This window comes from Procambarus clarkii, chromosome 36 (genome assembly GCF_040958095.1).
Source record: "Procambarus clarkii isolate CNS0578487 chromosome 36, FALCON_Pclarkii_2.0, whole genome shotgun sequence".
Lineage (NCBI taxonomy): Eukaryota > Metazoa > Arthropoda > Malacostraca > Decapoda > Cambaridae > Procambarus > Procambarus clarkii.
Genome location: NC_091185.1, coordinates 18,472,879 through 18,495,228, shown reverse-complemented (window position 1 = coordinate 18,495,228; position 22,350 = coordinate 18,472,879).

Below are 22,350 nucleotides of genomic sequence, written 5' to 3'. Positions count from 1 at the left end.
GTGTGTGTGTGTGGTATGTGTTGTGTGTGTGTGTGTGTGGCGTGTGGTGTGTGTGTGTGTGTGTGTGTGTGTGTGTGTGTGTGTGGTGTGTGTGTGTGTGTGTGTGGTGTGTGTGTTTTGTGTGGTTCACCTAATTGTTCTTGTGGGGGTTGAGCTTTTGCTCTTTCGGACCACCTCTCAACTATTAATCAACTGTACCTTTTTTATTTTTTTTCACCCCCCCCCCCTTAGGAAGCAGCTCCCTAACAACTGTCTAACTCCCGGGTACCTATTTACGGTTAGGTAACAGAAGGTAACAGGGGCATCAAGGGTGAAAGAAACTTTGCCCATTTGTTTCTGCCTGGTCCAGGAATCGAACCCGGGCCACAGAATTACATGTCGCTCAGCTACCAGACTGGTGTGTGTGTGTGTACTCATCTAGTTTACTCACCTGTTGTGCTTGCGGGGGTTGGGCTCTGACTCTTTGGTCCCACCTCTCAACCGTCAATCAACAGATGTACAAGGTTCCTGAGCCCATTGGGCTCTATGATGGAGTCCATCAGTGTTCGTACACAATGTGTGTGTTCGAACGCGGTATACTGTACATAATTGTATTGTGTTTGTGGTAATTAAGTCTTTTCCATCGAGTATTGGTTGTGGAGGGAGTGGCAGGGAGCTCCCTCGCCCTGTCTATTAACGCGAGGGAGGAGTGTGTAGGGAACATGTGGAAGAAGGCGTGGTGTTGGGATGTGGTAGAGGCGGTTGAGTCCCGTGATCCTAAATATTCCAACACGAAATATACACGAAATAACACGAAATAAAATACTAAAATATAAATAAAACGAGAGAACTGCTGAGAAAGGGCTTAAAATTGCTCTGACGTGTAGGTTTTTGAAACACTTGGAAGAATGTTGAGGCGTCCATCCTGGAGCGTGTAGAGGCTGGAAAGCGATGCGTACCGGACACAATGGAAATATGCTTAGACGAGCAGGAAGACAAGGAGGGGAAGGGGCAAGAAGATAAGGAAGAAGGAACACGAAGGTGAAGATGTGGAGGAATGAGGCTTTATGCTAAATGATATTGTCTCATCCTCGATGTTTATAGATGTCGCAGAGATGGTGTTTATTAGAAACAGAATTATATATGAGAGGAATATTACTGATGTAAAAATGTTTAGAGCCAAGAATTCATAGACTTCATAATAAATAAAGATTTCAAACCTAAACTTTTAAACAAGTTGAACAATGCTGCATAACATACAGTTATAAAATTATACAACAGTCAGGTATACTGTATACAGCCAACAAACACGATACATATTAATGTTTAATTGTGTATTTGTTTAAGTTCTGTAAGTGTTATGTGAAAAATAGGCCTTCCAGAGCAGGTAATTACCAAAGTGTAATTACCTAAGTGTAGTTACAGGTGCTCGTGGTGTCCCGTCTTCCCAGCACTCTTTGTCATATAACGCTTTGAAACTACTGACGGTCTTGGCCTCCACCACCTTCTCACCTAACTTGTTCCAACCGTCTACCACTCTGTTTGCGAAAAGGTGTGAAGGTGTATTTGTTTTTGTGACATAAACATTTCGTGAAGCGAGGTTTATGAATTTCTGGAATTTTCTTTTTTGCGAAAGCGCATTTGTATATGAACAAATGTAAAAGCCATTTGTTATATTTGTGCAAATATAATGCTTTATGAAATGACATATTTTGAGTGTAAATACGATAATGTGTGTAAATGTGTGCGTTTTATCCTGTACGATTGATTTGGACTATTTTTAGTATTGTATAGTTATGTGTCATTATGTGAAGTGTGATAAAATATTATATTTTAGTGTGCTTTATCATATACTGACCTTTCTATTAATAATAATTACTAATTTATTTAAAAACAACATGAACCCCTCGGTTTATCCGTATGAACAGTAGCTAGGTGGGGTATTTATTCATGTTATTACAATATTGCTGTTTGAATATAATTGGGTATTTAGCAATATTTTGGACTTGCTTGAATATTAGGTTTACCTTGCTGATTGTCTGCATCAATATGAAAACACAACAAAAATGAAAGATCACTTGAGGTGAATAAGCTGTTGGGATAATGAAATCTTGTTCTTAATGCTCATTAGGGATTAATATGGTATAAATTACGTCTGACTAAATGGCGTAATGTTGGCAAAAACAGGCTATTGTCTATGCCTGTATGGGTTGTGTAGTATGTATGTATGTATGTATGTATGTATGTATGTATGTATGTATGTGTATGTATGTATGTATGTATGTACTCAATTAATTGTACTCACCTAATTGTGCTTGTGGGGGTTGAGCACTGAATCTTTGGTCCCGCCTGTCAACCGTCAATCAACAGGTGTACAGGTTCCTGAGCCTATGGGCTCTATCATATCTACACTTGAAACTGTGTATGAGTCAGCCTCCACCACATCACTTCCTAATGCATTCCATTTGTAAACCACTCTGACACTAAAAAAGTTCATTCTAATATCTCTGTGGCTCATTTGCACACTCAGTTTCCACCTGTGTTACATAGTGTGTGTGTGCCCCCTTATGTCTAATAGCCTGACCTTTTCTACCTGTCAATTCCCTTTGAGAATTTTGAATATGGTGATCATGTCCTCCAGCTACGTGAGGTTTAATTCCCGTAGTCTCTCCTCATAGCTCATACCTCACAGCTCGGATACTAGTCTGGTGGCAAACCTTTGAACCTTTTCCAGTTTAGTCTTATCCTTGACAAGATATAGACTCCATGCTGGGGCTGCATACTCCAAGATTGGCCTGACATATGTGGTATACAAAGTTCTGAATGATTCCATACACAAGTTCTAAATGCCTTTCTTATGTAGACCAGCCTGGCGTATGCCGCTGATGTTACCCTCTTGACATTGGCTGCAGGGGGACAGGTCTGGCGTGATATCAACCCACAAGTCTTTTTCTCTCTCTGACTCTTGAAGAATTTCATCTCCTAGTTGATACCTAGTACTGGCCTCCTGCTCCCTACGCCTATCTTCATTACATTACATTTGCTTGGGTTAAGCTCTAACAACCAATTGTTCGACCATTCCTTCAACTTGTCTAGGTCTTCTTGAAGCCTCAAGCAGTCCTCCTCTGTCTTAATCCTTCTCATGATATTGGCATTGTCAGCAAACATTGAGATAAATGAATCTATACCCTCCGGGAGATCATTTACATATATCAGAAACAAGATAGGACCTAGTTCAGAGCCCTTTGGACTTCACTGGTGACTTCACGCCAATCCGAGGTCTCACCCCTCACCGTAACTCTCTGCTTCCTATTGCTCAGATACTCCCTTATCCACTGGAGCACCTTACCAGCTACACCTGCCTGTCTCTCCAGCTTATGCTCCAGCCTCTTATGCGGTACTGTGTCAAAGGCTTTCCGACAATCCGAGAAAGTGCAGTTCGCCCAGCCCTCTCTTTCTTGCTTAATCTTTGTCACCTGGTCGTAGAATTCTATTAAGCCAGTCAGCTAAGATTTACCCTCCCTGAATCCATGTTGTCGATTTGTCACTTCAAGTCCCTTCTCTCCAGATGTGTTACCAGGTTTTTTCTCACGATCTTCTCCATCTCCTTGCACTGTATACAAGTCACGGACACTGGCCTGTAGTTCAGTGCCTCTTGTCTGTCACCCTTTTTTGTATATTGGGACCACATTCGCCGTCTTCCATATTTCTGGTAAGTCTCCCGTCTCCAGTAACCTACTATACACTATGGAAATTTGCAAGCAAAGTGCCTCTGCACACTTTTTCAGTACCCATGGCTAGATGCCGTCTGGACCAACATCTTTTCTTATATCCAGATCCAGCAGGTGTTTCTTGACCTCATCTCTCGTAATTTCTAATCCTTCTATGGCTGCCTAGATTATTTCCCCCTCTCTTTGTGAAGTGACCTCACCTTCTTGTTGACGCCTTCACAAACCTCTTTGTCATTCTCTGTATAACTGTCCTCGCTTGTTCTTAGTTTCATTACCTGTTCTTTCACTTTTGTTTCCTTCTGATGTGACTGTGGAGTAGCTTTGGTTCGGTCTTGGCTTTGTTTGCTACATCATTTTCATAATTTTTCTCTGCTCATCTTCTCACACTAGAATACTCATTCCTGGGTCTCTGGTATCTCTCTCTGCTTTCTGGTGTTCTGTTATTTTGGAAGTTCCTCCACGCCCTTTTGTTCAGATCCTTTGCTTCCATACATGCCCTATTATACCATGGATTATTCTTTTCTTCTCGGATTTTTCCTTTTTGGCCGGGATGAACCTGCTTACTGCCTCCTGGCACTTTTGGGTGACATAGCCCATCATATCTTGTACAGAGTTAGCTCTGAGGTCTGTGTCCCAAGGTATTTCACTTAGGAAACTTCACATCTCCTCATAATTTCCCTTTCGGTATGCCAGCATTTTGTTTCCTAGTTTTTTTTTTTTTGGGGGGGGGGGGGTAGATAACTCCTAGCTCTAATAGATACTCAAAGACCAATACACTGTGATCACTCATTCCCAAGGGTGCTTCCATCGTAACTTCCCTGTTAAATCCTTACATTTAGGGTAAATATCAAATCGAGTATTGCTGGTTCATCTTCCCCTCTCACTCTTGTTGGTCCCTTGGTGTTCTGGCTTAGAAAGTTTCTTGTTGCCACGTCCAGCAGCTTAGCTCTCCATGTTTCTTGTCCTCTATGTTGGTCTTTGTTCTCCCAATCTATCTTCCGGTGGTTGATGTCTTCCATGATTAGTAGTCCAGATCCATTCCTGCTAGCAACAGAAGCTGCAGTCTCTATTATGTTAATGGTGGCCATGTTGTTTCTATCATATTCCTGTCTAGGTCTTCTGTCATTTGGTGGTGGATTATATATGACTACATCTATAATTTTTTCCCTCCATTTGTTATGGTACCTGTTATGTAGTCACTGAAACCTTCACAAGCCATGAATATCCATCTCCTCAATATTCCAGCTATTTCTTACCAGCAGAGCTACACCACCACCACCTCTTCCTTCCCTCTCTTTCCTCATAACATAATATTCCTGTGGGAACCCTGCATTTCTTATCATTTTCGTTAGCTTTGTTTCTGTGACTACTATTATGTCTGGGTTTTCCTCTAGTACCTATTCTCCAAGCTCATTTGCTTTATTTGTAATTCCATCTATGTTAGTGTACATTGCCTTGAAGCTCACTTTCTTTTGTCCCTTCTCAGATCGCCTCCTTGGTGAGTGTTCTGCTGGTGGGGGAAGCTGTTCCATGGGTGTGAGGATTTGTGAGATGGATAACAGGGTCTCAGAGGATACTGGGATGATGGGTGGGGTTCAAGTGAAGGGGCGACAGGGAGGGTATAGGGTGAAGGGGGAGGGAGGACAGGAAGGAAAAGGGGGAGGGGGGGAAATGGTGTCAGGAGGAAGGGGTAGCAGGGTGGGAATGGGAGTGTGGGGGGAGGGAGATTTGGCTGAGCATTTGAGTGGAGGCAGGGAGGGTTTGGTGTTGGGAGTTTTCTATGCAGTTTACTATTTACTATTATAATTTTAGTTTACTATTATCACACACAGAGATCATACTAACGTGATGCATCAAATGAACAAATCCACAAGGGCCGTGACGAGGATTCGAACCTGCGTCCGGGAGCATCCCAGACACTGCCTTAATCGACTGAGCTACGACAGGGTTAAAAGGGGTTGAAACCGAAGTTCTACTGAACTTACTGGATCCCGTAGCCTCACTGAGGCACAAACCAGGCTTTTACACAACCCCCCCCCCCCCTGCACCCGAGCTATGTCAATAGGCCTTTCTCCCTCTTCGCCCTTACATCATCACACCCTTTTAACCCTGCCATAGCTCAGTCGATTAAGGCAGTGTCTGGGATGCTCCCGGACGCAGGTTCGAATCCTCGTTACGGCCCTTGTGGATAATTACGTTAATTGTATCTTCGGTTCAAAAAACCGAAGATACAATTAACGATTTACTATAAAACCAAAAAAACGGCCAACCTACTCATGAGAAACTCTCCAGACACAAAGCAGAACGCTTTAAAAGAGACCAACGTCGTCTATCCCTTTAAATGCCCACTTGGGGACTGTAAGCCTCAAAGAACTCAGTATATAGGCAAGACAACATCTCTTTCCAGGCGATTAACGATGCATAAGCAACAGGGCTCCTTTAAGGAACATATAACCTCTTCCCACAACCAGACCATCACCAGAGAAATCTTAACAAACAACAAAGAAATCATCGATAGATACAGCGATAGCAGGCGGCTTAACATCTGCGAGGCACTACACATCAAGAAGTCAACACCAGCAATCAACAGCCAATTAATGCACAACTATATTCTACCCACTTCAAGACTCCGCACTAATATAGAAGTATCAAGAAATATGGGCCAATAGGCCCTCTGCAGTTACTTCCATTCTTCCCTTTAATTTACCCAATTTATACCCATTGTTTCGTGTTCTGTCTTGTGTTGAAAGTTTGCTGTATCTTGTGTTGAAAGTTTTGTTCACCTCACCCAAAGGCGGGAATATAAGATGAAAGCTGTTTAAATGATTGCAGAGTAGAACTCTGTTTAGTGTTTCCAGGTTATAGTTGTGTGTGTGTGTAAACTAAAGTCTTTGAAAATGTAATAAGTTATTACGAAACGCATTCAAGTGTCGCGTCAGACTAGAAATAAAAATGAATTTTGGAGAATTGATTTTTCAGTTACCATCAACAGTGAAAAGAAATATAAGAAACATAAAAATTCGTGTTAGAATTATTATTCTTACATTTTCGGCCATATTTAATATATATATATATATATATATGTATATATATATATATATATATATATATATATATATATATATATATATATATATATATATATATATGTCGTACCTAATAGCCAGAATGCACTTCTCGGCCTACTATGCAAGGCCTGATTTGCCTAATAAGCCAAGTTTTCCTGAATTAATATATTTTTTCTAATTTTTTTCTTATGAAATGATAAATCTACCCATTTCATTATGTATGAGGTCAATTTTTTTTTATTGGAGTTTAAATTAATGTAGATATATGACCGAACCTAACCAACCCTACCTAACCTAACCTAACCTATCTTTATAGGTTAGGTTAGGTAGCCGAAAAAGTTAGGTTAGGTTAGGTTAGGTAGGTTAGGTAGTCGAAAAGCAATTAATTCATGAAAACTTGGCTTATTAGGCAAATCGGGCCTTGCATAGTAGGCTAAGAAGTGAGTTCTGGCTACTAGGTACGACATATATATATATATATATATATATATATATATATATATATATATATATATATATATATATATATATATATATATATATATATATATATATATATATATATATATATATATATTGGTGTATACTGGCAGCAGGTTTTCTTTCAAACATGTTTCATTGAATATGACCGCATATTCTGTATTTATTATTTTCTGGTTTAGGGCTTCTATCCCTCTAACTATTTTCTTAGCATCAGGGCTTAATTGAAATAGGAGTTCTCCAAAACTCATTTTCGTACTTTTAAGGTGAAGAAAAGAAGTGATTTACTATAGAGTGTATTACACTTATTTGTATAATTTGCACGACGTTTCGAACCTCCATGGTTCATTCTCAAGTGAACAGATCTTACAATACTAGTTGATTTTATACCCGCATTAGGTCAGGTGATAATACAATGAAGGTGAAAACATGGGGGGATACATAAGGGATAAACATAGGGGCTGCAGAAGGCTTATTGGCCCATACGAGGCATCTCCTATCTAAACACAAAGATTAATCCAGTGTAATTGGCCTGTTATGTTGGACATTGTCTTCTGTGTTGGCATCGATATGTTCTTGTCTTGTCCTTACTCTCATAGTGGGTAGAGTAAATAGTTCCGTGATTTGGGTGTTCATGGTAGGTCGCTCTATTCTTATGTGAATTGCCTCAAGAATTTGTAATCTTCTTGAATCTTGGGTTTTGTCTATTATGCAAGTATTCTTGTTCAACATTTCTCTTGTTAGAGTAATGTCATGGGCTTGTCTCATGTGATTCCTAGGGGCACCAGATTGAAGATGGCATGTCAAACGCCTCGTCAGCTTGGTCGACGTCATACCTATGTACTTACATTGAAGGTTACATCCTTCGTGGGGGCAAGTGTACATGTATACAACGCTTGACTGCTGTAGAGGGTTCTCCGTCGGCTTCGGGCTGTTTTTGATAAGGAGTTCGGAAGTCTTCTTGGTTTTGTAGAATATTATCAGGTTTATGTTTTGGTTAGGAGTAGTGCTTTTTACTCCTTTACGGATTATTTCTTTCATTATTCTTTCCTCTTTTATATGTTCACTGTGCATGGTTGATTTGTAATATAATTTTATTGGGGGTGTTGTGGTTTCTGTTCTAGGTTCTGAATTATACCAACGGTCCAAGTGTCTTCTTATAGCAGCGTTTATTTCCGCGTTGCTATATCCGTTGTTCACCAATACCTGAGTTACTCTTTCAAACTCTCTACTCACGTTGCTCCATTCAGAGCAGTGGGTAAGCGCTCGACGAATATAAGCATTGAGAACACTGGCTTTGTATCTTTGGGGGCACTCACTTCTACCGTTCAGGCATAATCCTATGTTGGTGGGCTTGGTATATACGTTGGTGCTTAAAGAGGTTCCTGTTTTTGTTATTAGTACATCCAAGAATGGCAGACTGTTATTTTTACTATTTTCATGTGTAAATCGGAGTACTGACTCTCTCTCTAGGTGTCTTTTTAGGTCAATTAGTTCATCTGAGTCTTTTACTATTACGAATATGTCATCTACATAACGGCAGTATACAGTTGGTTTTTGTCTGCTACTGAAGACCCTATCTTCGATGGTTCCCATATAAAAATTAGCAAATAAAACTCCTAAGGGGGAGCCCATTGCTACTCCGTCTATTTGTAAATACATGTCTCCTTGTGGACTGATGAAAGGGGCTTCCTTTGTACATGCTTCGAGAAGACTTTTCAAGTGTGGCTCAGGTATGTCTAATTTGGGGGTGCTCTCGTCTCTGTATACTCTGTCCAGTATCATTCCTATGGTTGTGTCGACTGGGACGTTGGTAAAAAGGGATTCAACGTCCAGGGAAGCGATGATTCCATCGGGCTGGGTAGATTTGATCAATTCTAGGAAATCTGCTGATGATTGTAGACTAAACTTACTTGGAGTGTATGGAGTTAGGAGTTCATTGAGTTTCTTTGCCAGGTGATAAGTTGGGGTTGGTATTTGGCTGATTATAGGGCGTAGTGGGTTACCTGGTTTATGCGTCTTAACATTGCCGTAGGCATATCCTAAGCCATAGTCGCCTTGAAGTTTATTGAAATGCACACTACCTTTCTTTGCGTTGATTGCTGTAATTGTTTTGTTTACTTTCCGCTTAAGGTCTTCTACGGGGTTCCTCGTGATTCGTTGAAATTTGGAGTCGTCACTTAGGATGTCGCTAATTTTGTTCATGTATTCATGGGTAGGAATCAATACATATGCTGCTGTTTTGTCGGCTTTTCTTTTTGTTACGTCTTTCAGATTTTTTAGTTGTTTCGCTGCTTCTTTGAGTCGTGGGGTTAAGATTGTAGATGAATATGTTCCTCGTTTTTTCCCTGCTTCTGCAAGTAGTTCAGCTTGAAGTGTGTCAGTGGTGATGACTTTTTTGTTGTCTTCTAGCTTATGGATATCGTCCAGAAGCATTTCGATTTCCAGGCGTTTTTTATGCATCTTTGGTTTAGATAAGAATTGACAATTTAGACCAAGATTTAAGAGGTCTCGTTGGTCCTGGGTAAGATCATAAGAAGTCAGGTTAAAGTAGCCATCTTTAGGACGAGGGATTTTTAGCTGTCCACCGTTTAGGGATGTTAACTTACGGAGTGTCTTTGTTTCTACAAGAGTTTTATGTTGTTGTTTCAGGTTAAATAGTTCACTGTTGATGGTTTGCTTGAGTTGGATAGGGATGTCGTACTGGGTCCATTTGTTTAACAGATGCTCCGCCTGCTCTATAAAGGTTTGGAGGGCTTCCTTCTTCTTGTTTAGTTGATGCCGAATGAGCTCTTGCCTATACCTATAGGTAAACTCTGTATTGCGGACTGCTGGGTCATGTGGGTTTATATTGGTGTATACTGGCAGCAGGTTTTCTTTCAAACATGTTTCATTGAATATGACCGCATATTCTGTATTTATTATTTTCTGGTTTAGGGCTTCTATCCCTCTAACTATTTTCTTAGCATCAGGGCTTAATTGAAATAGGAGTTCTCCAAAACTCATTTTCGTACTTTTAAGGTGAAGAAAAGAAGTGATTTACTATAGAGTGTATTACACTTATTTGTATAATTTGCACGACGTTTCGAACCTCCATGGTTCATTCTCAAGTGAACAGATCTTACAATACTAGTTGATTTTATACCCGCATTAGGTCAGGTGATAATACAATGAAGGTGAAAACATGGGGGGATACATAAGGGATAAACATAGGGGCTGCAGAAGGCTTATTGGCCCATACGAGGCATCTCCTATCTAAACACAAAGATTAATCCAGTGTAATTGGCCTGTTATGTTGGACATTGTCTTCTGTGTTGGCATCGATATGTTCTTGTCTTGTCCTTACTCTCATGGTGGGTAGAGTAAATAGTTCCGTGATTTGGGTGTTCATGGTAGGTCGCTCTATTCTTATGTGAATTGCCTCAAGAATTTGTAATCTTCTTGAATCTTGGGTTTTGTCTATTATGCAAGTATTCTTGTTCAACATTTCTCTTGTTAGAGTAATGTCATGGGCTTGTCTCATGTGATTCCTAGGGGCACCAGATTGAAGATGGCATGTCAAACGCCTCGTCAGCTTGGTCGACGTCATACCTATGTACTTACATTGAAGGTTACATCCTTCGTGGGGGCAAGTGTACATGTATACAACGCTTGACTGCTGTAGAGGGTTCTCCGTCGGCTTCGGGCTGTTTTTGATAAGGAGTTCGGAAGTCTTCTTGGTTTTGTAGAATATTATCAGGTTTATGTTTTGGTTAGGAGTAGTGCTTTTTACTCCTTTACGGATTATTTCTTTCATTATTCTTTCCTCTTTTATATGTTCACTGTGCATGGTTGATTTGTAATATAATTTTATTGGGGGTGTTGTGGTTTCTGTTCTAGGTTCTGAATTATACCAACGGTCCAAGTGTCTTCTTATAGCAGCGTTTATTTCCGCGTTGCTATATCCGTTGTTCACCAATACCTGAGTTACTCTTTCAAACTCTCTACTCACGTTGCTCCATTCAGAGCAGTGGGTAAGCGCTCGACGAATATAAGCATTGAGAACACTGGCTTTGTATCTTTGGGGGCACTCACTTCTACCGTTCAGGCATAATCCTATGTTGGTGGGCTTGGTATATACGTTGGTGCTTAAAGAGGTTCCTGTTTTTGTTATTAGTACATCCAAGAATGGCAGACTGTTATTTTCACTATTTTCATGTGTAAATCGGAGTACTGACTCTCTCTCTAGGTGTCTTTTTAGGTCAATTAGTTCATCTGAGTCTTTTACTATTACGAATATGTCATCTACATAACGGCAGTATACAGTTGGTTTTTGTCTGCTACTGAAGACCCTATCTTCGATGGTTCCCATATAAAAATTAGCAAATAAAACTCCTAAGGGGGAGCCCATTGCTACTCCGTCTATTTGTAAATACATGTCTCCTTGTGGACTGATGAAAGGGGCTTCCTTTGTACATGCTTCGAGAAGACTTTTCAAGTGTGGCTCAGGTATGTCTAATTTGGGGGTGCTCTCGTCTCTGTATACTCTGTCCAGTATCATTCCTATGGTTGTGTCGACTGGGACGTTGGTAAAAAGGGATTCAACGTCCAGGGAAGCGATGATTCCATCGGGCTGGGTAGATTTGATCAATTCACCTTAAAAGTACGAAAATGAGTTTTGGAGAACTCCTATTTCAATTAAGCCCTGATGCTAAGAAAATAGTTAGAGGGATAGAAGCCCTAAACCAGAAAATAATAAATACAGAATATGCGGTCATATTCAATGAAACATATATATATATATATATATATATATATATATATATATATATATATATATATATATATATATATATATATGTATATATATATATATATATGTATATATATATATATATATATATATATATATATATATATATATATATATATATATATATATATCACTAAGAACTCTTTGACCCGGCCAGGATTCGAACCCATGCCGTCCAGGATCACCCCTAAACGTACACAGTACCGTGACCACCGCACCAATGATCGTCTGTTATTAGAAGTTATTAGTTACTAGTTATTAGAAGTTATTAGTTATTAGTTATTAGTTATTAGAAGTTATTAGTAATTAGAAGTTAGAAGTTACTAGAAGTTATTTCTAGTCTGACGCGACACGGGCGCGTTTCGTAAAACTTATTACATTTTCAAAGACTTTAGTTCACAAATACACAACTGATTAGAACTTACGTATCTCCAATTTTATATCTACATTTGAGTGAGGTGGGAGGGGTGATGTGGCATTAACACAAGACAGAACAAGAGGGGATATTAATAGGGTATTAAAAGTATCAACACAAGACAGAACACAAACAATGGGTATTGAATAGAAGTGTTTGTAGAAAGCCTATTGGTCCATATTTCTTGATGCTTCTATATTGGAGCGGAGTCTTGAGGTGGGTAGAATATAGTTGTGCAATAATTGGCTGTTAATTGCTGGTGTTGACTTCTTGATGTGTAGTGCCTCGCAAACGTCAAGCCGCCTGCTATCGCTGTATCTATACAGCGTATCTATAGATACAGCGATAGCAGGCGGCTTGACGTTTGCGAGGCACTACACATCAAGAAGTCAACACCAGCAATCAACAGCCAATTATTGCACAACTATATTCTACCCACCTCAAGACTCCGCTCCAATATAGAAGCATCAAGAAATATGGACCAATAGGCTTTCTACAAACACTTCTATTCAATACCCATTGTTTGTGTTCTGTCTTGTGTTGATACTTTTAATACCCTATTAATATCCCCTCTTGTTCTGTCTTGTGTTAATGCCACATCACCCCTCCCACCTCACTCAAATGTAGATATAAAATTGGAGATACGTAAGTTCTAATCAGTTGTGTATTTGTGAACTAAAGTCTTTGAAAATGTAATAATTTTACGAAACGCGCCCGTGTCGCGTCAGACTAGAAATAAAAATGAATTTTGGAGAATTGATTTTTGTTTTACCTCCAACAGTGAAGCGTAATGTACGAAAGATTGAGAAAATTCGTGTTAGAATTATTAATATATATATATATATATATATATATATATATATATATATATATATATATATATATATATATATATATATATATAGATATATATATATAGATATATTCTATCTTCAGATTCCTTCTGAAGATGTATTTAATATACGAAAGTACTTAAGGAAATTCCTGTTTCATTTTCCTCCGTGGTCTGACATTGTCATATATATATATATATATATATATATATATATATATATATATATATATATATATATATATATATATATATATATATATATATATATATATATGTCGTACCTAGTAGCCAGAACGCACTTCTCAGCCTACTATGCAAGGCCCGATTTGCCTAATAAGCCTAGTTTTCATGAATTAATTGTTTTTCGACTACCTAACCTAACTAACCTAACCTAACCTAAGTTTTTCGGCTACCTAACCTGACCTAACATATTAAGATAGGTTAGGTTAGGTTAGGTAGGGTTGGTTAGGTTCGGTCATATATCTACGTTAATTTTAACTCCAATAAAAGAAAATTGACCTCATACATAATGAAATGGGTAGCTTTATCATTTCATAAGAAAAAAAATAGAGAAAATATATTAATTCATAAAAACTTGGCTTATTAGGCAAATCGGGCCTTGCATAGTAGGCTGAGAAGTGAGTTCTGGCTACTAGGTACGACATATATATATATATATATATATATATATATATATATATATATATATATATATATATATATATGTCGTACCTAGTAGCCAGAACTCACTTTTTGGCCTACTATGCAAGGCCCGATTTGCCTAATAAGCCAAGTTTTCATGAATTAATTGTTTTTCGACTACCTAACCTACCTAACCTAACCTAACCTAACTTTTTCGGCTACCTAACCAAACCTAACCTATAAAGATAGGTTAGGTTAGGTTAGGTAGGGTTGGTTAGGTTCGGTCATATATCTACGTTAATTTTAACTCCAATAAAAAAAAATTGACCTCATACATAATGAAATGGGTAGCTTTATCATTTCATAAGAAAAAAATTTGAAAAAATGTATTAATTCAGAAAAACTTGGCTTATTAGGCAAATCGGGCCTTGCATAGTAGGCCAAAAAGTGAGTTCTGGCTACTAGGTACGACATATATATATATATATATATATATATATATGTCGTACCTAGTAGCCAGAACGCACTTCTCAGCCTACTATGCAAGGCCCAATTTGCCTAATAAGCCAAGTTTCCATGAATTAATGGTTTTTCGACTACCTAACCTACCTAACCTAACCTAACCTAACTTTTTCTGCTACCTAACCTAATCTAACCTATAGAGATAGGTTAGGTTAGTGTTAGGTAGGGTTGGTTAGGTTCGGTCATATATCTACGTTAATTTTAACTCCAACAAAAAAAATTTGACCTCATACATAATGAAATGAGTAGCTTTATCATTTCATAAGAAAAAAATTAGAGAAAATAAATTAATTCAGGAAAACTTGGCTTATTAGGCAAATCGGGCCTTGCATAGTAGGCCAAAAACTGCGTTCTGGCTACTAGGTACGACATATATATATATATATATATATATATATATATATATATATATATATATATGTCGTACCTAGTAGCCAGAACTCACTTCTCAGCCTACTATTCAAGGCCCGATTTGCCTAATAAGCCAAGTTTTCCTGAATTAATATATTTACTATAATTTTTTTCTTATGAAATGATAAAGCTACCCTTTTCTCTATGTATGAGGTCAATTTTTTTTTATTGGAGTTAAAATTAACGTAGATATATGACCGAACCTAACCAACCCTACCTAACCTAACCTAACCTATATTTATAGGTAAGGTTAGGTTAGGTAGCCGAAAAAGTTAGGTTAGGTTAGGTTAGGTAGGTTAGGTAGACGAAAAAACATTAATTCATGAAAACTTGGCTTATTAGGCAAATCGGGCCTTGAATAGTAGGCTGAGAAGTGCGTTCTGGCTATTAGGTACGACATATATATATATACATATATGTCGTACCTAGTAGCCAGAACTCACTTCTCAGCCTACTATGCAAGGCCCGATTTGCCTAATAAGCATAGTTTCATGAATTAATGTTTTTTCGACTACCTAACCTACCTAACCTAACCTAACCTAACGTTTTCGGCTACCTAACCTAACCTAACCTATAAAGATAGGTTAGGTTAGGTTAGGTAGGGTTGGTTAGGTTCGGTCATATATCTACGTTAATTTTAACTCCAATAAAAAAAATTGACCTCATACATAATGAAATGGGTAGCTTTATCATTTCATAAGAAAAAAATTAGAGAAAATATATTAATTCAGTAAAACTTGGCTTATTAGGCAAATCGGGCCTTGCATAGTAGGCTGAGAAGTGAGTTCTGGCTACTAGGTACAACATATATATATATATATATATATATATATATATATATATATATATATATATATATATATATATATATATATATATATATATATATATATATATATATATATATATATATATATGTCATACCTAGTAGCCAGAACGCACTTCTCAGCCTACTATGCAAGGCCTGATTTGCCTAATAAGCCAAGTTTTCCTGAATTAATATATTTTCTCAATTTTTTTTTCTCATGAAATGATAAAGCTACCCATTTCATTATGTATGAGGTCAATTTTTTTTTATTTTAGTTAAAATTAACGTAGATATATGACCGAACCTAACCAACCCTACCTAACCTAACCTAACCTATCTCTATAGGATAGGTTAGGTTAGGTAGCCGAAAAAGTTAGGTTAGGTTAGGTTAGGTAGGTTAGGCAGTCGAAAAATAAATAATTCATGAAAACTTGGCTTATTAGGCAAATCAGGCCTTGCATAGTAGGCTGAGAAGTGCGTTCTGGCTACTAGGTACGACATATATATATATATATATATATATATATATATATATATATATATATATATGTCGTACCTAATAGCCAGAACGCACTTCTCAGCCTACTATTCAAGGCCCGATTTGCCTAATAAGCCAAGTTTTCATGAATTAATGTTTTTTCGTCTACCTAACCTACCTAACCTAACCTAACCTAGCTTTTTTTGGCTACCTAACCTAACCTTACCTATAAATATAGGTTAGGTTAGGTTAGGTAGGGTTGGTTAGGTTCGGTCATATATCTACGTTAATTTTAACTCCAATAAAAAAAAATTGACCTCATACATAGAGAAAAGTGTTGCTTTATCATTTCATAAGAAAAAAATTATAGTAAATATATTAATTCAGGAAAACTTGGCTTATTAGGCAAATCGGGCCTTGAATAGTAGGATGAAAAGTGAGTTCTGGCTACTAGGTACGACATATATATATATATATATATATATATATGTCGTACCTAGTAGCCAGAACGCACTTCTCAGCCTACTATGCAAGGCCCGATTTGCCTAATAAGCCAAATTTTCATGAATTAATTGTTTTTCGACTACCTAACCTACGTAACCTAACCTAACCTAATTTTTTCGGCTACCTAACCTAACCTAACCTTTAAAGATAGGTTAGGTTAGGTTAGGAAGGGTTGGTTAGGTTCGGTCATATATCTACGTTAATTTTAACTCCAATAAAAATAAATTGACCTCATACATAATGAAATGTGTAGCTTTATCATTTCATAAGAAAAAAATTAGAGAAAATATATTAATTCAGGAAAACTTGGCTTATTAGGCAAATCGGGCCTTGCATAGTAGGCTGAGAAGTGCGTTCTGGCTACTAGGTACGACATATATATATATATATATATATATATATATATATATATAAATATATATATATATATATATATATATATATATATATATATATATATATATATATATATATGCGAACAAGCCTGAATGGTCCCCAGGACTATATGCGACTGATATATATATATATATATATATATATATATATATATATATATATATATATATATATATGTCGTACCTAGTAGCCAGAACTCACTTCTCAGCCTACTATTCAAGGCCCGATTTGCCTAATAAGCCAAGTTTTCCTGAATTAATATATTTACCATAATTTTTTTCTTATGAAATGATAAAGCAACCCTTTTCTCTATGTATGAGGTCAATTTTTTGTTATTGGAGTTAAAATTAACGTAGATATATGACCGAACCTAACCAACCCTACCTAACCTAACCTAACCTATATTTATAGGTAAGGTTAGGTTAGGTAGCCAAAAAAGCTAGGTTAGGTTAGGTTAGGTAGGTTAGGTAGACGAAAAAACATTAATTCATGAAAACTTGGCTTATTAGGCAAATCGGGCCTTGAATAGTAGGCTGAGAAGTGCGTTCTGGCTATTAGGTACGACATATATATATATATATATATATGTCGTACCTAGTAGCCAGAACGCACTTCTCAGCCTACTATGCAAGGCCCGATTTGCCTAATAAGCCAAGTTTTCATGAATTAGTTGTTTTTCGACTACCTAACCTACCTAACCTAACCTAACCTAACTTTTTCGGCTACCTAACCAAACCTAACCTATAGAGATAGGTTAGGTTAGGTTAGGTAGGGTTGGTTAGGTTCGGTCATATATCTACGTTAATTTTAACTCCAATAAAAAAAAATTTACCTCATACATAATGAAATGGGTAGCTTTATCATTTCGTAAGAAAAAAAATTGAAAAAATATATTAATTCAGGAAAACTTGGCTTACTAGGCAAATCGGGCCTTGAATAGTAGGCCAAAAAGTGAGTTCTGGCTACTAGGTACGACATATATATATATATATATATATATATATATATATGTATATATATATATATATATATATATATATATATATATATATATATATACATATATAGATAGATAGATAGATATATATATATATATATATATATATATATATATATATATATATATATATATATATATATATATATATATATATATATATATATATATATGTGTGTGTGTGTGTGTGTGTGTGTGTGTGTGTGTGTGTGTGTGTGTGTGTGTGTGTGTGTACTCACCTATATACTCACCTATATGTGCTTGCAGGATCGAGCATTGACTCTTGGATCCCGCCTTTCGAGCATCGGTTGTTTACAGCAATGACTCCTGTCCCATTTCCCTATCATACCTGGTTTTAAAATTATGAATAGTATTTGCTTCCACAACCTGTTCCTGAAGTGCATTCCATTTCCCCACTACTCTCACGCTAAAAGAAAACTTCCTTACATCTCTGTGACTCATCTGAGTTTCAAGCTTCCATCCATGTCCTCTCGTTCTGTTACTATTCCGTGTGAACATTTCGTCTATGTCCACTCTGTCAATTCCTCTGAGTATCTTATACGTTCCTATCATGTCCCCCCTCTCCCTTCTTCTTTCTAGTGTCGTAAGGCACAGTTCCCTCAGGCGCTCTTCATACCCCATCCCTCGTAGCTCTGGGACGAGTCTCGTTGCAAACCTCTGAACCTTTTCCAGTTTCATTATATGCTTCTTCAGATGGGGACTCCATGATGAGGCGGCATACTCTAAGACTGGCCTTACGTAGGCAGTGTAAAGCGCCCTAAATGCCTCCTTACTTAGGTTTCTGAATGATGTTCTAACTTTTGCCAGTGTAGAGTACGCTGCTGTCGTTATCCTATTAATATGTGCCTCAGGAGATAGATTAGGTGTTACGTCCACCCCCAGGTCTCTTTCACGCGTCGTTACAGGTAGGCTGTTCCCCTTCATTGTGTACTGTCCCTTTGGTCTCCTATCTCCTAGTCCCATTTCCATAACTTTACATTTGCTCGTGTTGAATTCTAGTAGCCATTTCTCTGACCATCTCTGCAATCTGTTCAGGTCCTCTTGGAGGATCCTGCAATCCTCATCTGTCACAACTCTTCTCATCAACTTTGCATCATCCGCAAACATCGACATGTAGGACTCTACGCCTGTAAACATGTCGTTAACATATACAAGAAATAGAATTGGTCCCAGCACCGATCCTTGTGGTACTCCACTTGTTACTGTTCGCCAGTCCGACTTCTCGCCCCTTACCGTAACTCTTTGGCTCCTTCCTGTTAGGTAGTTCCTTATCCATTCTAGGACCTTTCCCCCCACCCCCGCCTGCCTCTCGAGCTTGAACAGCAGTCTCATGTGCGGTACTGTATCAAAGGCTTTTTGGCAGTCCAGAAATATGCAGTCTGCCCAACCATCTCTGTCCTGTCTTATCCTCGTTATTTTATCATAGAATTCCAGAAGGTTTGTTAGGCACGATTTCCCTGTCCAGAACCCATGTTGATGTTTGTTCACAAACCTAATGTTCTCCAGGTGTGCAACCAGTCGTAGCCTAATTATTCTTTCCAGTATTTTACTTCCTGTTACAGTTGTATGGTCCAATGCGTCGGTGGACTTGCACCTCATTCCCTGCCATCTGGGCTCTCATGTCTCTCAAGATCCCCTGTAGTTCCAAATCCTCAATCTCCATCCTTTCCTGCCTCGATGGTGCCCTGGCTTCAAGTAATCCATGGATTATGATTGTCCTCTTTCTCAGTTCAGGGTCATGCTGGTGGCCCTCTCCCTGGCTGACCCCCACCCCTCCTACACCCGCTACTCCACCTACTACTACTACTTCCCCTTCCCCTGCCAAGCTTCCCTTATTCCTGCCAAATTCATTAGTAAGCCTAGATATTTCTCCTTGCCATTCTACCCTGCTCTTCCTGATTTCCTCTTGAATATAATCCATAAACTCTTGTTTGAGTCTTTGAACCTCGCCCTGTATCTTATTAAAGACTTCACTGTTAATCCCCTGGATTAGATCACCTATCCAAACATCCCTCTTCTCTACAAATTTCCCAATCATCTTCTCCACAAACCTATCTTCTTCCTCAATCATAATACTGTTGGACCTAGACCCCCTTCCTGACCTAGTCATTGCTATAATGCAACCTTACCCTTGTGTGTGTGTGCAACCTTGTGTGTGTGTGTGTGTGTGTGTGTATGTGTGTATGTGTGTATGTGTGTATGTGTGTGTGTGTGTGTGTGTGTGTGTGTGTGTGTGTGTGTGTGTGTGTGTGTGTGTGTGTGTGTGTGTGTGGGTGTGTGTGTGTGTGGGTGTGTGTGTGTGTGTGTGTGAGTGTGTGTGTGTGTGTGTGTGAGTGTGTGTGTGTGTGTGTGTACTCACCTAGTTGTGTTTGTGGGGGTTGAGCTCCAGCTCTTTGGTCCCGCCTCTCAACCGTCAATCAACTGGTGTACAGATTCCTCAGCCTATTGGGCTCTATCATATCTACATTTGAAACTGTGTATGGAGTCAGCCTCCACCACATCACTTCCTAATGCATTCCATTTGTCAACCACTCTGACACTAAAAAAGTTCTTTCTAATATCTCTGTGGCTCATTTGGGCACACAGTTTCCACCTGTGTCCCCTTGTCCGTGTTCACCTTGTGTTAAATAGACTGTCTTTATCTACCCTATCAATTCCCTTCAGAATCTTGAATGTGGTGATCATGTCCCCCCCTAACTCTTCTGTCTTCCAGCGAAGTGAGGTTTAATTCCCGTAGTCTCTCCTCGTAGCTCATACCTCTCAGCTCGGGTACTAGTCTGGTGGCAAACCTTTGAACCTTTTCCAGTTTATTCTTATCCTTGACTAGATATGGACTCCATGCTGGGGTTGCATACTCCAGGATTGGCCTGACATATGTGGTATACAATGTTTTGAATGATTCTTTACACAAGTTTCTGAATGCCGTTCGTATGTGCCAGTCTGGCATATGCCGCTGATGTTATACGCTTGATATGTGCTGCAGGAGACAGATCTGGCGTGATATCAACCCCCAAGTCTTTTTCCTTCTCTGACTCCTGAAGAATTTCCTCTCCCAGATGATACCTTGTATCTGGCCTCCTGCTCCCTACACCTATCTTCATTACATTACATTTGGATGGGTTAAACTCTAACAACCATTTGTTCGACCATTCCTTCAGCTTGTCTTAGTCTTCTTGAAGCCTCAAACAGTCCTCTTCTGTTTTAATCCTTCTCATAAGATCATTTACATATATCAGAAACAAGATAGGACCGAGTACAGAGTCCTGTGGGACTCCACTGGTGACTTCCCGCCAATCGGAGGTCTCACCCCTCACCGTAATTCTCTGCTTCCTATTGCTTAGATACTCCCGTATCCACTGGAGCACCTTACCAGCTACACCTGCCTGTCTCTCCAGCTTATGTACCAGCCTCTTATGCGGTACTGTGTCAAAGGCTTTCCGACAATCCAAGAAAATGCAGTCCGCCCAGCTCTCTCTTTCTTGTTTAATCTTTGTCACCTGATCGTAGAATTCTATCAAGCCTGTAAGGCAAGATTTACCCTCCCTGAACCCATGTTGGCGATTTGCCACGAAGTCCCTTCTCTCCAGATGTGTTACCAGGTTTTTTCTCACAATCTTCTCCATCACCTTGCATGGTATACAAGTCAAGGACACTGGCCTGTAGTTCAGTGCCTCTTGCCTGTCGCCCTTTTTGTATATTGGAACCACATTCGCCATCTTCCATATTTCTGGTAGGTCTCCCGTCTCCAGTGACTTACTATACACTATGGAGAGTGGCAAGCAAAGTACCTCTGCACACTCTTTCAGTACCCATGGTGAGATCCCATCTAGACCAACAGCCTTTCTAACATCCAGATCCAGCAGGTGTCTCTTGACCTCCTCTCTCGTAATTTCGAACTCTTCCAAGGCCGCCTGGTTTACCTCCCTTTCTCCTAGCACAGTGACCTCACCTTGTTCTATTGTGAAGACCTTCTGGAACCTCTTGTTGAGTTCTTCACACACCTCTCTGTCATTCTCTGTATACCTGTCCTCGCCTGTTCGAAGTTTCAATACCTGTTCTCTCACTGTTGTTTTCCTTCTGATGTGACTGTGGAGTAGCTTTGGTTCGGTCTTGGCTTTGTTTGCTATATCATTTTCAAAACTTTTCTCTGCTTCTCTTCTCAACCTGACGTACTCATTCCTGGTTCTCTGGTATCTCTCTCTGCTTTCTGGTGTTCTGTTATTCCGGAAGTTCCTCCACGCCCTGTGTGGCCCTGTGTGTGTGTGTGTGTG